Source organism: Panthera pardus, unplaced genomic scaffold, assembly GCF_024362965.1.
Source record: "Panthera pardus isolate Hobbes unplaced genomic scaffold, ASM2436296v1 HiC_scaffold_17, whole genome shotgun sequence".
Lineage (NCBI taxonomy): Eukaryota > Metazoa > Chordata > Mammalia > Carnivora > Felidae > Panthera > Panthera pardus.
The window spans coordinates 106,224,421-106,237,623 of NW_026526732.1; positions in this window are offsets into that span (position 1 = coordinate 106,224,421).

The window sequence follows — 13,203 nt, forward strand, 5'->3', positions numbered from 1 at the left end:
CATGGCAGGCAGATACTGGGGGGGGGGGGGGGGGAGAGAAGGGGCACCTAAGCTGAGCATAACAGCAAGTAGGCTGGTTGCTAGAGAGAATTCCCTATTTTTCTGCAGCTCCTACACGGCTCCTGCTCACCTGGATGGCTCCTGGCCCTCTTCTCCATCTCCCTGCACCCCACCTCATGGGCCCACATCGCTAGCACTGGCCCCCTGACCTCCAACTCCCTCCCCACCCAGGACCCCTGTTGCCCAGGCGTTCCCCTCCCCTGCGCCCCATCCCCTGATCTCACCCTCCAGCTTAGCCACACCTTCCTAGGAACAAAGGCTTTCACTTTAACACCTTGTTCCTGTGATCTGGAGAAAAACTCAGTCTCTATCACAGAGAGCCTGGAGCACAGGTAAGGAAGAGGCTGTCTCCTCCATTCATCTTCCTCTAGGGGATTCCTCTGGAATCCCACAGAAACTGGCCCGTAATTCCTATGTGCTGGTAATAATGACAGGCGCTCCTGAAGCCAAGCTTTCTGCCGGGTGCACCCTTGCTTCCTTTCAGGCATTCTTACATACTGTCTCCATCATGTTGTATTTGTCTGCCTCCCTGACTCCTGTGAGAGCCACAGAGGCGCCCTTGCCTGGGCAGGTGGCTCTTGGGGGACCAGAGAGGAGCTGGGCCCTGCCTTCCCAGGACCCTCGACGGGGACTGTGTGATCTCCAGCAAGTGACATGTGCGTCCTTGCTGCACACCAGAGCTCTGTCTCTTCCTACAGAAAGAGAGAAAATACAGTCAAAGTCACTGACAATCTGGGGAAATCCCTCTTCCAGCCTTGCAGGAAAACAGAAATCAGCCAGAACAGAAGCGGATGCCTTGGGCCTTGGATGTTTGGTCAGATGTTTTTTTAAAAACTAGTCTGGGTGTGTAACCAGTTCAATATCTGTAAGGACTGTGCTGGTCTAAGCCTGGAGCCAGCTCAGCTGGACGGTTTTCTCCCTGGAAATATCACAAAAGCCTTCCCACGTGCCTGAGGAAAAGGACGGGCCAGGGCGATGCTGCTGCCACTTCACACTTGGGGGGGGGGGGAGTGCGGTAGGCTCCAAGACGCGCAGGTTTGTTTTTCTGCCCACCCTCCAGGTGTGATCTCACCTGGTCCAGGCTCCACAACCCCTAGTCTGAGGGTTGTTTTCCTTGATGGGGGATGGGAAATGGGGGGAAGGGGTTGCTGGACTTTGCAGGCACCATGCTCCCTGATGGGGGATGGGAACCCAGCGGGGGTGGGGGTGGGGAGGCTGGACCTTATAGGCAAAGTGGTCCCCCATGGATGTCCGGGGCCCCACATGGACTGCCCTCCAGGCTTTAGGGGTGGGACCCTCTCTCACCACACCCCACTCCTAGCCACTTCTTTTGAAGCTACAGCGTGAGGCCCCCAAGCACTTCTGTCCTCAGCACTTTCTCACTGGTTATCAGATGGTGAGGAAGGGACCAGTCCTTGCTGACCAGCTGGGTGGCCGCTAGCCACAATTGCAGGTGGGTGCTTGACACGCGGCCAGTCCAAATTCAAGTGTGCTGTTAGTGAAGAATGCACATTAGATTTCACAAGAATTAGTATGAACTAGAATGTAAAATATAACAATGATTTCTCACTCTGTAGAAATGACAATATTTTTTAAATATTGGGTTACATAGTATATATAACTAAAACTAATTTTAGGGCTCCTGGCTGGCTCAGTCAGAAGAGCATGCAACTCTTGATCTCGGGGTCATGGGTTTGAGCCCTACACTAGGTGTAGAGATTACTGAAAATAAATTTTTAAAGGATTAAAATTAATTTTATTAAAAATTTTTAATGTTTATTCATCTTTGAGAGAAAGAGAGAGAGAGAGAGACAGAGCACAAGTGGGGAGTGGCAGAGAGAGAGGGAGACACAGAATCCAAAGCAGGCTCCAGGCTCTTAGCTGTCAGCACAGAGCCGGACACAGGGCTTGAACCCACGAACCATGAGATCATGACCTGAATCGAAGTCGGACATTTAGAACTGAGCCACCTAGGTGCCCGGTTTTCATTTTAAAACCGGTTTCTTTTTACTTTATGTTGATATAACTACTAAAAATTCTAAATGATATTTGTGGCCTACATTGTATTTCTACTGGACAGTGCTGGGCTAGACAGGTAGCTCAGAGAAGCAGAGAAGACATCTCTCAGTGTTGTCTACCTTCTTGGTCCACTAAGAGCGAAAGGAAGAGAAATCAAGCTCCCATTTGCCCACAGCTTTGCAAATCATGGCCCTGCTACCCCGTCCTGGGTGCCCCGCGCAGCCTCTTGGGACTGTCTCCCTCTCATTTCAGCTCTCCCCACAGACGCATCCGCGCTGATAGGAAGAAAGAGAAAGGCAGATTCTTCAAAAGTGTGAAGAAACCACATCAGGAGCTGTGCGTTGGGGGCTGGTGGTTGTCTCTGCCATTTGGGGAAAGTGCGAAGGGCAACCGGAAAGAACTGTCTCGAGGATCCCGGGAAAGCCAGATTTGGGTGCGTGCGCTTTCCTTAGCCAGCTGGGAAGAACGGGCACACGGATATGCTTTATTATTTGAAACTTAAGCAACTCCCCAAACAGTGACTAATCCCAAACTTTACGAGAAAATTATAAATTTACTCCTTCACTCTGGGATGAGAGGAGAAGGCGGGACAAGGAGGAGGGGCGGGCAGCTCCGAGTCCGTAGAATTAGTGGCTCTCAGCCACGTGCTGGGTTTCTGGACAAGGCCCTCCGGGTGTGAAGTCAGGACAGCTCAGGGCACGGAGACCCACCAGAACAGCAGCTTTTGCCGAAGCCATCGGAGACAGTCCCGCCATCGGAGACGGGAAACCTCCGTCCCTCGCGCTGTGTGTGGAGCTCAGCGGCACTTTCCCCGCACTGGAGCATTTCTACCGCTTTGCTCCCACCGACCTCTTTCCTCCTTTCCTTCTCACCAAACCCCACCTCTCAAGTCCCCGTTCCGTCCTCTCCTGTGGGCCTCCCTTGCCGGGAAGACCACCCCTCCAGCCCTGCTCCTTCGGGGAGGGGGCTCGGGCACAGGGAGTGTGGGGGGTAGAAGGGAGGAACAAGCCGAGGCTGCGGAGCCCGGGCGGGCGTGAGGACTCGGAGCGGGGACCCGGGTGTGCGGGGGTTGGGAGTAGCCGGGGCTGCGGAGCCCGGAGGGAGCAGGGACCCGGGTGGGCCTGAGCGCAGCGGGGAAAGACGACCCCGGCTCTCCCCCCCCCCCCCCCCTGCTTGGGCGGTGGTGCGCCCCGGTGGCTTAGCCAAATCCTCAGGGCTGAGTCCTCTCTGTTCCACTCTGTTCAAACAGTGATTTACCAAGCGGCAGTGGAGCCGGGCCTGGGGCTGCGGCGAGAGGGCGTGAGGTCGTTGCAGGAGGCACAATGAGGCCCCGTTCCTACGCCCTAACCCAGGCTGCAGCCCCGCCACTCAAGCCCTGAGGAAGGTGGACGTAGACGCGGACTCCGCGCTCAAACGCAATCACCGCGCGCGCGGCCGAGTGGCGGACGCACCGCCCTGCACGCATCCCTGTCTCTGAGGGGCTCCACCTTGGAAAAGTACTGGAGTTCAGGAAGTCTGAGCCCCAGATATCGTGTTCCATGTGCGAATCAGGGATTCCCGGAAAAGGGGAAGGAACAGAAGACAGGAGACAGGTCAGCTCTGGGCGCTGGAACGAACCCCCCACCAGCGGGGAGCTCCCTCCGTCCGTGATGAATTTAGGGACTGATGTCAAGGAGGGGGAGGGGCGTGACTGGGAAGGGAGAGCCCCTCCCGGCTGCAGCTCGGAGGCAGGGTACTGGACCACTGGACCCAGGGCTTCTCTAGTTCTCCCCCTCCTCATGCCGCGGCCCCCAGAACTCTGGGAGCGACCTCGACTCGCCCGGACCGCGTCAGTTCCCAGGGTCTGAAGACAGTGGCTCAGGACCTCCGTCCTCGCGCGTCTCGGATGCACCTGTCGACCCCGCGCGAGGCCCGCCCCTGCTCTCCCGCCCCAAGATGGGGAGGCGGAGCTCCGAGGGCCGGGGGCGGGACCTGCATGGTGGGCGTGGTCTCTGGCTGGCTCTGGGCGGGGCTTCCTGGTGCTGGAGCCCCGGGGTCCCAGGTTCCCGCCCTGGCCTGCCCTCCGGGAATCTCCCGGGGCGTCCGGGCGGATCACCCGCGCGGGGAGGCGGCCTTGCATCTGCTCCTTCCCGTTCGCGGGCTCCTGTTTCGAGGTGTCCCCAAGCCCTGAGCCTTAGGGTTATTTCTCCTCCTCCTCCCCGCGGTCCCCTCACTTCCGGATGTGCCATAGCTGGCAGGGTGGAAGCCAGGCTTGCGGGAGCCCCTTAAGGGAGCTTACACTCTTCCCGCTTCCCCGGCCAGGCCTGACGTCTGACCGGCCTTAAGTTTTCCTTCGTCCTTCCGATCCCCTTTTCCCCACGATGCCTGTGTCGACAGGAAAGCCTGAAATGCACGAAGACTCCACACGTTCATTGCAGCGTGTCTTGTAATAGGGCTGCGCAGGCTGGACGCCACCCAAATGGAAATCGGGGTTACGGGTGAAGACACCGCCCCAGAGAGAGCATCCTGCCGCATTCTGGTTGATTGGCAGGCAGAGGACTGGACAGCAGACCCGGGCCTCGCTTTCTCCTCCTCCACCTCCTTTCCCCAGGTCCCCATGCCACACTGAACGCAGCTTTGGCCCACCTGGATCTCCACCTTGCTGAGGATCTGACGCTGAACAAGATCTCTCCAGGCCAATCGGCTGAGCCGCCCCTCCCCGGCTATCCAGTTTGCAAATGAAGAGTATCTATGCTTTATTCTAGGATGACCCCCAGGATATAGTAAGTGGAAAAAGAAACAAACTAGGTGGGGGGGGGGGGGGAGATCCCTAGGTAGATGTAAATATACATATTTGTTTGCTTATACTTATTGATGAGGTTTTGGGTTGATGGAGGGTTCGTGGGGTTTGGAGCTGACAGCCAAGAAAGAATTGTTGAAGACGTCTTTGCTGCAAAAAGGTGATTTTATTAAAGCGCGGGACAGGACCCGCGGGCAGGGAGAGCTGCACTGGGGTCGTGTAGAAGGGCTGGTTATACGCCATGGACTTGGGGGAGGTAAAGTCAAAAGGGAAGTTTCCAAAGAGACTTTCACAAGCTCAAGACTTACCGGAGGCCTAGCTATGGTCAAGCTAAGGTTGTTTCCCCTCTAGCAAAGCATCAACATTAAGATAGTAGGGGGTTCCTGGACTTCAGGCTGTGATGGGATTGCCTTTTCCTGGTAAACTGGTGGAGACTCTTATCAGTTTAATCATTTGTGTGTGTGTGTGTGTGTGTGTGTGTGTGTGTCCTTTCCTGTTCTTGGGTAGCTGGGAGTGTCCAAGGAATATCACACATGTCCCACCTTGGGAGGGAGGGGGTGCTGTTAGCCTGCACTCTGCCCTCAGCTCTCCCCCCGATCCCTCATCACTTATTTTTTTATATGTGGAAATATAATCGAAAGGCTAACAAACAGTTACCTATGGGAGGAGGAAAGGGCAGATGGAAGAGATGAAAACCGGTCTTTTCCGTATGTGCCTTGTCTTGTGCATTTGACTTTGGACCTCCCCCCAACTGGCCTCCTAGATTTCACTCAAGTAAAATTGACTGTTGGGTGCCTGGGTGGCTCAGTCGGTTAAGCGTCCGACTCTTGGTTTCGGCTCAGGTCATGATCTCATGGATCGTGAGTTCAAGCCCCCCACCAGGTTTCACGCTAACAGTGTGGAGTCTGCTTGGGATTCTTTCTCCACCCACCCCTCTGCCCCTCCCCTACTCACTCTTTCTGTCTCTCTAAAAAAATAAATAAAATAATTTTAAAAACAAAACATAACAAAAAAAGATCGACTGTATGTGACAGTGCCCGCTCCCCATGCTGTGTGCTGTCTCCCTGACCAGCTCTTGTCCCTTCTCACAAGATTGTCCCCAGAAAGCCTTTCCTGACATCCCGCTAGGGTTGTTGACCGGACCACCGGCTCAGGGGCACCTCCTCGTGAGCATGTAGCAGCCCCCAGGCCTTACCTCAATCACCACACTATCTCCATGAATCACAACCATCTGAGAGGTTCCCCCAAAATCAGGACTCCCACTTTATTTGCCTCTTGTCCTTGGCACCTGGAACCGTCTGTGGTGTGTGTGGGTGGCCCATAAATACTTGTTGAGTGAATACATAACTGGTTCTGTCCCTTGTGACAGCACTTCTGGCCATCTTCGCCCACATGGCCTAGGTCCAGACCCTCAACGTGGATCCCAGAGGGCAAGAATGAAGAACAGAACCCAGGATGTTACCAATGTCCTCTCGCCAAAGACCTCCAGAAACACACCCGTAGTTAAACAAGCTGGGCTTATTTTTCCTAGTGGCAAGACAGAACGCACAGCACAGGCAACTGGACCACATCTCTCCAGTGCTGGGGCCAAGGGCAGGCTGCCACTAGGTGGGCTGCTGAGGCACGAACGAACGTTATTTTGAGTTAAAAGTCATCAAAACGCAGCAAAATGCAGGAAAAGCTCTCTTCCTGGTCCTCACCTGCCTAAATTTACATGGGAAAGGAGAGTTTGAGACTCCCCTTTATCTCAGAAACTTATCTGCTTGAGAAGGCAAACTTTGGTTTTCCAAATATCTGCCACCTTCCTGTGAGGTCCTTCCCCGCCTTGTATCCTCAGACCCTGACCCCCAACTTAGCTCACAGAAGCTCCATGTTGCCTCACTGTCGTTGAAGTTTGAATGTCTGTGTGGAAGCCTATTGCACACGATTGAATTTCGTTTTCTCCTGTTAATCTGTCTCAGGTCAGTTTGACTCAGTCCAGCCAGAGGACCTTCAAGGGCACAGGAGAGTCTTCCTCCTCAACAGGGCTGTAGGATCCAGGCTTTGTTGGGACTTGTCAGGCGGGGCTCCTCTGTTCCTCCTCAGTGGGGAGCAAGGAAAGGATGAATACAGGCCGGCTGGGGTGTGTGCGTGTCCGTGTCCGTGAGGAGTTCCTTTCAAGGTAAAACACCTTTCCAGTAGAGCAAGTCTCAAGTGAATCTGCAAAGTGTCTGACCCCCAACCCAGGCCCTCTGCATTCAGCCGTCTTGGTCAGCACCACCACAGCCATGGGAGGGGACAGGGGACAGGGGAGGCCGTGAGCAGGGAGGCCAGCTGCCTTGGCTGTAGCCTGGGCAGGATTTTTGCTCTGCAGACGTCTCCCATTCTCCCAGGGCAGAAACTCTGCAGGCAGCCGGTCCTCTTGGCCAGAATGCTTTCTTTGTCATCCTGCCTGGTATCACAGCCTCCCAAATGACTCCCACAGCTACTCATTTGAGCCCCGAGGAAAACCTATTAGATATGAATTCTTTGTTGGTTTTGTGACAGTGGCCTCTGACCAGACAGGCTCAGCTCCCCGGCCCCCAAGGGCCTTGTTGTCTCTGCTCCCTGCCTTTTGGGGTGATGACCTCACCCTTGCCACCAGTTTCTGGGATCCAGTGACTCACTGCGGATGCCCGGCACCTGAGGTCTCTGGGGATGCTGTCTAAGGACACGGACCGTGACCTTTCGTCCTCCAGTCCAGAGCTTCTCCCTGTTAGCGATTCTTCTCCATCTGGGAGCTCTCGCGCCTCCTTCAGATCAGCACTTCTGGTGACTGCCTCCTGCACTCTCCCTCTCTGCCAGAGCTGGGGTCTCTTCAGTTCGGGTTCCTGCCCCCCCACCCAGCGCCAGGGCTCTCCTGTCCCCCTCCCCTACGCCACCCCCCAGCGCCAGGGTTCTCCTGCCCCCCTACCCGCCCCCCCGCCAGCGCCAGGGCTCTCCTGCCCCCCTCCCCTCCCACCCCAGCACCAGGGCTCTCCTGCCCCAGACCTTGTTCTCCTCCTCCTCTTCCTGGAGGGTTAGATCTGGGTTCTGCCAGTTGCACTTGCTTTAAGATCTTGAACAAATGACTTAAGTCTCTGGGCTTCTGTTTTTGCATCTGTAAACTGTGGGTAATAACTACTTTTTACTATGCTGTATGGATTCATTTTCTGGTTTTGTTTCTTTACTGAACAAGCAATTAATGTATACATTCATTTATAAAGAATTTACACCAGACATGTAGAATGAAAGTCTCTTTCAGCCACTGTCTCCCTGAATCCGTGTTTGATGTGGTCCCTCAGGATATTTGTGCATTTACATAGCTATCTGTGTACATATGGAGATATGATGGAAATATGTGTGAGTATACATATGTGTATTACTGAAATAGCTATAAAATGAGTGTGGTGGAGATGATGAAGAGGTCTGTTTGTGGACCCGAGAGAGGTTGGTGGTTAACAATAAAGGCTGTCGTTTTCATTAAAACTAATCAATAGATAATGCTACAATTGCAAGACCATTTACAGCCTTTACAGACACACAGGCAAACCCCACAAAGCAAAATCAACTAAGAGCTACAGTGGTGGAGATGGGGGTGGGCTGCTAGTTTTTCTCCTTGGCCCCTCTAGTTAGTGGACTTTCTATGTGCATGTGTAACTTTGATTCACATCCTGAAAAATAACTGGTGTTCTGTGTTCCTGGTTTTCCCACCAGCCCCATGGAGACCCGCTGCCCACCCCTCCCTCAGAGCGGACCACACCCTCCCTTCCTCCCCCTTCCTCCAGTCCATTCCCACAGCCCAGCGGGTGTAGCCCCCCACCTCCCTGCCTCTCTCCCCCCCTCCCACACTACCCCTGCAGCCAGACCACCTCTGAACCTCACCCAGGAGAGCCGGGCCAACATTAAGTTTAGAAGGAGCAGCTCAGCATTCGTCTGAGCTGCAGCCCAGGGCAGGGGGCAGGACCCCTGGCCTCACTACACCCCGGATCTCAGCTTGCTGAGCTGCCCGAGGGCTGCAGACACACCTCCTGGACCTTCCCAACTCCATGCTCCCTGCTCCCTCGACAAAATCCTCCCCGTGTGCGTGTGTCTTTAATACGGATGGCAGCTCAGAGCACAAAACAATTCTGCACTTGCTTGTCTTCTAAACATGGGTCTTAGAAATTATCTCGTGTCAAATAGGTCTTCCTTGTGTTTAACTGCTGCATGAATTAGATTCGGTAACTATGCAAAAGCACTCTGCATGCTTCCCGGCACGTGGGAACACACAGGGAATGTCTGCTTCCTTCCCTCGAGTTCCTATTCCTCCAGCACAAAGGACAGACACCCAGGACGGACGCTAGTCCTAAGGCCCCCTACCCCCTCACTAAGGCCATCACAGCTTCACATCCCAGTTCACACACCCTCCTTGCTGGGTCTCATCCCAAAGCCCTCTCACACCCTGTCCTGCCACCCACTGGGGGAATATCTCCCTTCCTCCAGGACCAGACTCGTCACTTCCTGCGGGAATGCTGCCCGCCCCCCACTCACAGCACAGAACCCTGGGCAACCCCTTGGGCCCCCAGTGGCCCGGAGCAGGCGTCCGGGATCCCTGTCTCCAGCCTGTCCAACACGTCCCCAGTGTAGGTGGTCCAGGTGGTCCGGGGTCCCTGCCCCCACCCCATCCCCCACGGTCCCGGTTCAGGTGGTCCGGGGTCCCTGCCTCCACCAGGTCAAACCCGGTCCCCCACCGTCCCCAGTGTAGGTGGTCCAGGGTCCCTGTCTGCACCCCATCCCCCACTGTCCCCCGTGCTGGCGGTCCAGGGTCCCCCACTCTCCCCCACCGTCCCGGTGCAGGCGGTCCGAGGTCCCTGTCTCCACCCTGTCCCCCACCGTCCCTGTACAGGCGGTCCGGGTCTGTCCATCCAGTCCGGTGAGCCCTGCCGCGCCCTGATTCAGGGCCCACTTGTCTGCAGCTCCCGCCCTCTTAGGTGGGGTGAACCTGCACGCCTGGTTAAAACCCCTCCTGAGTCCCCCCTCCCTCCGCCACCCCCCACCCCCAGCCGGGCGCGGGACGCGGCAGCGCAGGTGCGTCCTCCTCGCCGCAGCCTGAATTTGGGTTTCGAGGACGCTCAGCACCGGGAGGGGCTCCAGGAGGGGCCGCAGGACCGGGCCAGCTGCCCCCAGACCCGCGGGCGGGTGGGGCGTGCAGGGCCGGGTGGAGGGCTGCGGGGTGCGTCGAGGCTCCTCAGGAAGTCAGAGGGAGAGGCGCCTGCACTAATTGGCAGGCCGGGTGCCAGCAGCATGCCAGTGATGTTTTGGTGACAGGTCACCCGGGAAGAGGAGGGACAGCGTGTCACGTGGGGCCCCTCCAGCTCGGTTAGTTTTTCTGGGTCACCCTCTGCGGCTGCCTCCCTCCTGGTTTCCCCTGCCAGTTCCGCCTGGTGTCTCTGACTCATGGCCCCTGCCCCTACTCTCTGTGCCTCCATGTCCCTGGGGGTCAGCTGGGGGCAGAAGCACTGAGGCCCCACCCTCTGGCCCAGTCTCTTCCTTGTGACACTGTCACACACGCTTCGGGAGTGGTTAGTGAGACCCAAGAATGAAGAGGCGGTGAAGACTGGTCTTCCTTGGCTCACGATGGCACGATGGCACGTGTTTACTGGGCGCTGACAGTTCACACTTGACCCCCGACGACCCACCACGCCGCCCCGGCAGTGCCCTCAGTCAAGGGGCCCTTCCCTGCTCCCACATCCCACCTCCTGCCCCTCTGCCTCCACCCACACCAGCTGCCTCTTCCTGCCATCTGCCTCCTGAGCCAGGCTCGCCTCCCCTGGAGCCAGAGTCCTCGAGACCCTGCCCACCCCCCGCCAACCCCACCCCCCCCACACCCGGCCCCAGGGATCCCTCCTTCCAGCTCCAGGCACCAGGCCTTCAGGCTACATCCCACCCACGACAGAGTTGCCTCAGGCCCTTTGCCCCACCTCTCCCTCAATCGGCACCACTTTTCTCCTAGTGCCTGGCCAATCCCTTCACCTTCCTCAAATCCTTGCTCAAATACCACCCGCTGAAACTGTAACCCAGACCCACCTACACACTACTCCCTCCCTTCCTTCCCAGCTTCCTGTCAGGCATTTCCCATTTTTATCGACCTGTCTTCCCCATCAGAATGGAATCCCTATGAGGGCACATTCTTGTCTGCCTCATCCTCTCTGAGGCCCCAGCTCCCAACACAGTCTCTGAAACATTGCCGAGGCTTCATAAATATCTGTTGAATAAATGAATACAAATGATTTCCTTTGATCATTAAAACAAGTCTCTGACATCAATATAAATGTCTCCACTCTATAATCACAAAACTGACAAGAAGTGAGTCAAATCTTGGAAATCCCACTGTTTCTGCATAGGGTGTGTGTTCCTCCACACTGGGCAGGATCTTACCTAGTTTAGTCACAATGGGCAAAGATCCAAAATGAGGGGTCTGGACTGATGGGTTTCCCATCTGCTAGAGGATGTCTCCAACCTCCCTGGCTGCCTGAGTCCAGCCTTAGTCCTTCCTGGAACCAGGAAGAGATTTAATGGCTTACGTACGCTGGGAAACTGTGGACCACAGGGCTGTGGGAAAGCTTTCCGTTTCTGGCTTCTACACTCTGTCCACCGCACTGACTGAGCTTGATTCTGTCCAGGAAATGGGATGAGGACAAGCAGAGGGAGAGCAAGAATAGGAAAGCAGATAAGGTGGAGGCGCGGACACCTAGGGAGGGAGAGAAGGACCAAGCAGGTAAGTGCAGGGGAGGGGGTGCTCTATAGAGAGACCCAGAGGAGGTGCCCTGGTGTCCCTCTGTCCTGGCCTCCTCTTCTGCAGTCCCATGTCAACACCCAAAGCTCACTTTGCATGAACCTAGTCCATTCCCAGAGCCAGGAACTCACCCTTGATTCCCCTGAACCCCAGTGACCAGGATGGTGCTTCCATCTACAAAACACTTGAACCTGGCCTGCTCCTTTCCAGGGTCACCGCCTGTCACCTAGATCATTGGAGCACGTTCTTTGTTCAGGACAACCAACCCACAAGACTCTGGGGGCCACCACTGGCTTGCAGAGGCCCTGGGTCACTCTTATTCCACACCTGTCTCATTCAGCTCCTTCTAACTGGAGACCCTGTGTGGTCTGGTCTCTGCCTGAGTCTTCATCTACTGGCACTACCTTCACCTGCAGCTCACCATATACCAGCTTCCCTTAAATCGGCCCCCACTGGCCCTTTCCTCAGAGTCTTTGTAAAGCTGTTCTCTGCCCCTGGAATGCCCTTCCCTCCTCTCTGTGCCTGATGAACTTCTATTCATCTCTCCGGTCTCCTCTTGAACGTTGGCTCCCCAGAGAGGCCTTCCTCAACACCCCCATCTAAACCAGAGCCCTGTGCCAGGTCTTTGTGGGCTCACCAGATTCAGCAAACAGAAACATAAGACATCTACTTAAATCTAAATCCCAGATAAATAATCAATCATTTTTTAGTATAAGTATTCCCCATACAGTATTTGGGAGATATTGATGCTAAGAGAATTCATTGTTTATCTGAAATTCATATTTAGCTGGACATCCCATATATATATTAATGTTTTTATTTATTTTTGAGACAGAGAGAGACAGAGCATGAGCAGGGGAGGGGCAGAGAGAGGGAGACACAGAATCCAAAGCAGGCTCCAGACTCTGAGCTGTCAACACAGAGCCTGATGCAGGGCTCGAACTTAGGGACTGCGAGATCATGACTTGAGCTGAAATCGGACATTTAACTGAGTCACCCAGGCGCCCCTGGACGTCCCATATTTTATCTGGCAACTCTAGATATGTGGAATGATGTCCCTCCCCTTCTATTTGGAGAGGTTGGAAAGTAAAACAAACTCTACTTCTCAGAAACTTTTGCAGCTAGGGTTTCCCCAGTTGGATGTAGTTGTATGAGATTCAAGAGGCAAGAGTGAGGGAGGCCCCCCTCCTATAGCAGATGAGGTGACCGAGCTCCAGCAGACACGTGGGAGTGGGGGCAGTGCTTCTGGGAGTGCTTCTGACTGACTGACCTTGAAACCAAGAGTCCAGCTAGAGCCTTGTGACCTTCCAGGCCTTTCCATGATTCTCTTACCACGTGGTTCCTTGTATTGAATCCCTTGCCACCGACCAGACCAGACAGAGAGTAGTTTCTGCTCCCTGACCTGGTCCTCAGCACCTGCAGCTCCCTTCACGGCACTGTGTGGACATGCACATGACTGTCTGGTGTCTCTCTTGCTGTCCACAGGCTGTGGCCGTCATGCTGATTGTCATACATCAGTGTTAGTGTGCCTGGACCTCATCATTCGCTCCTTCTACTCCTGGTCAAGCAG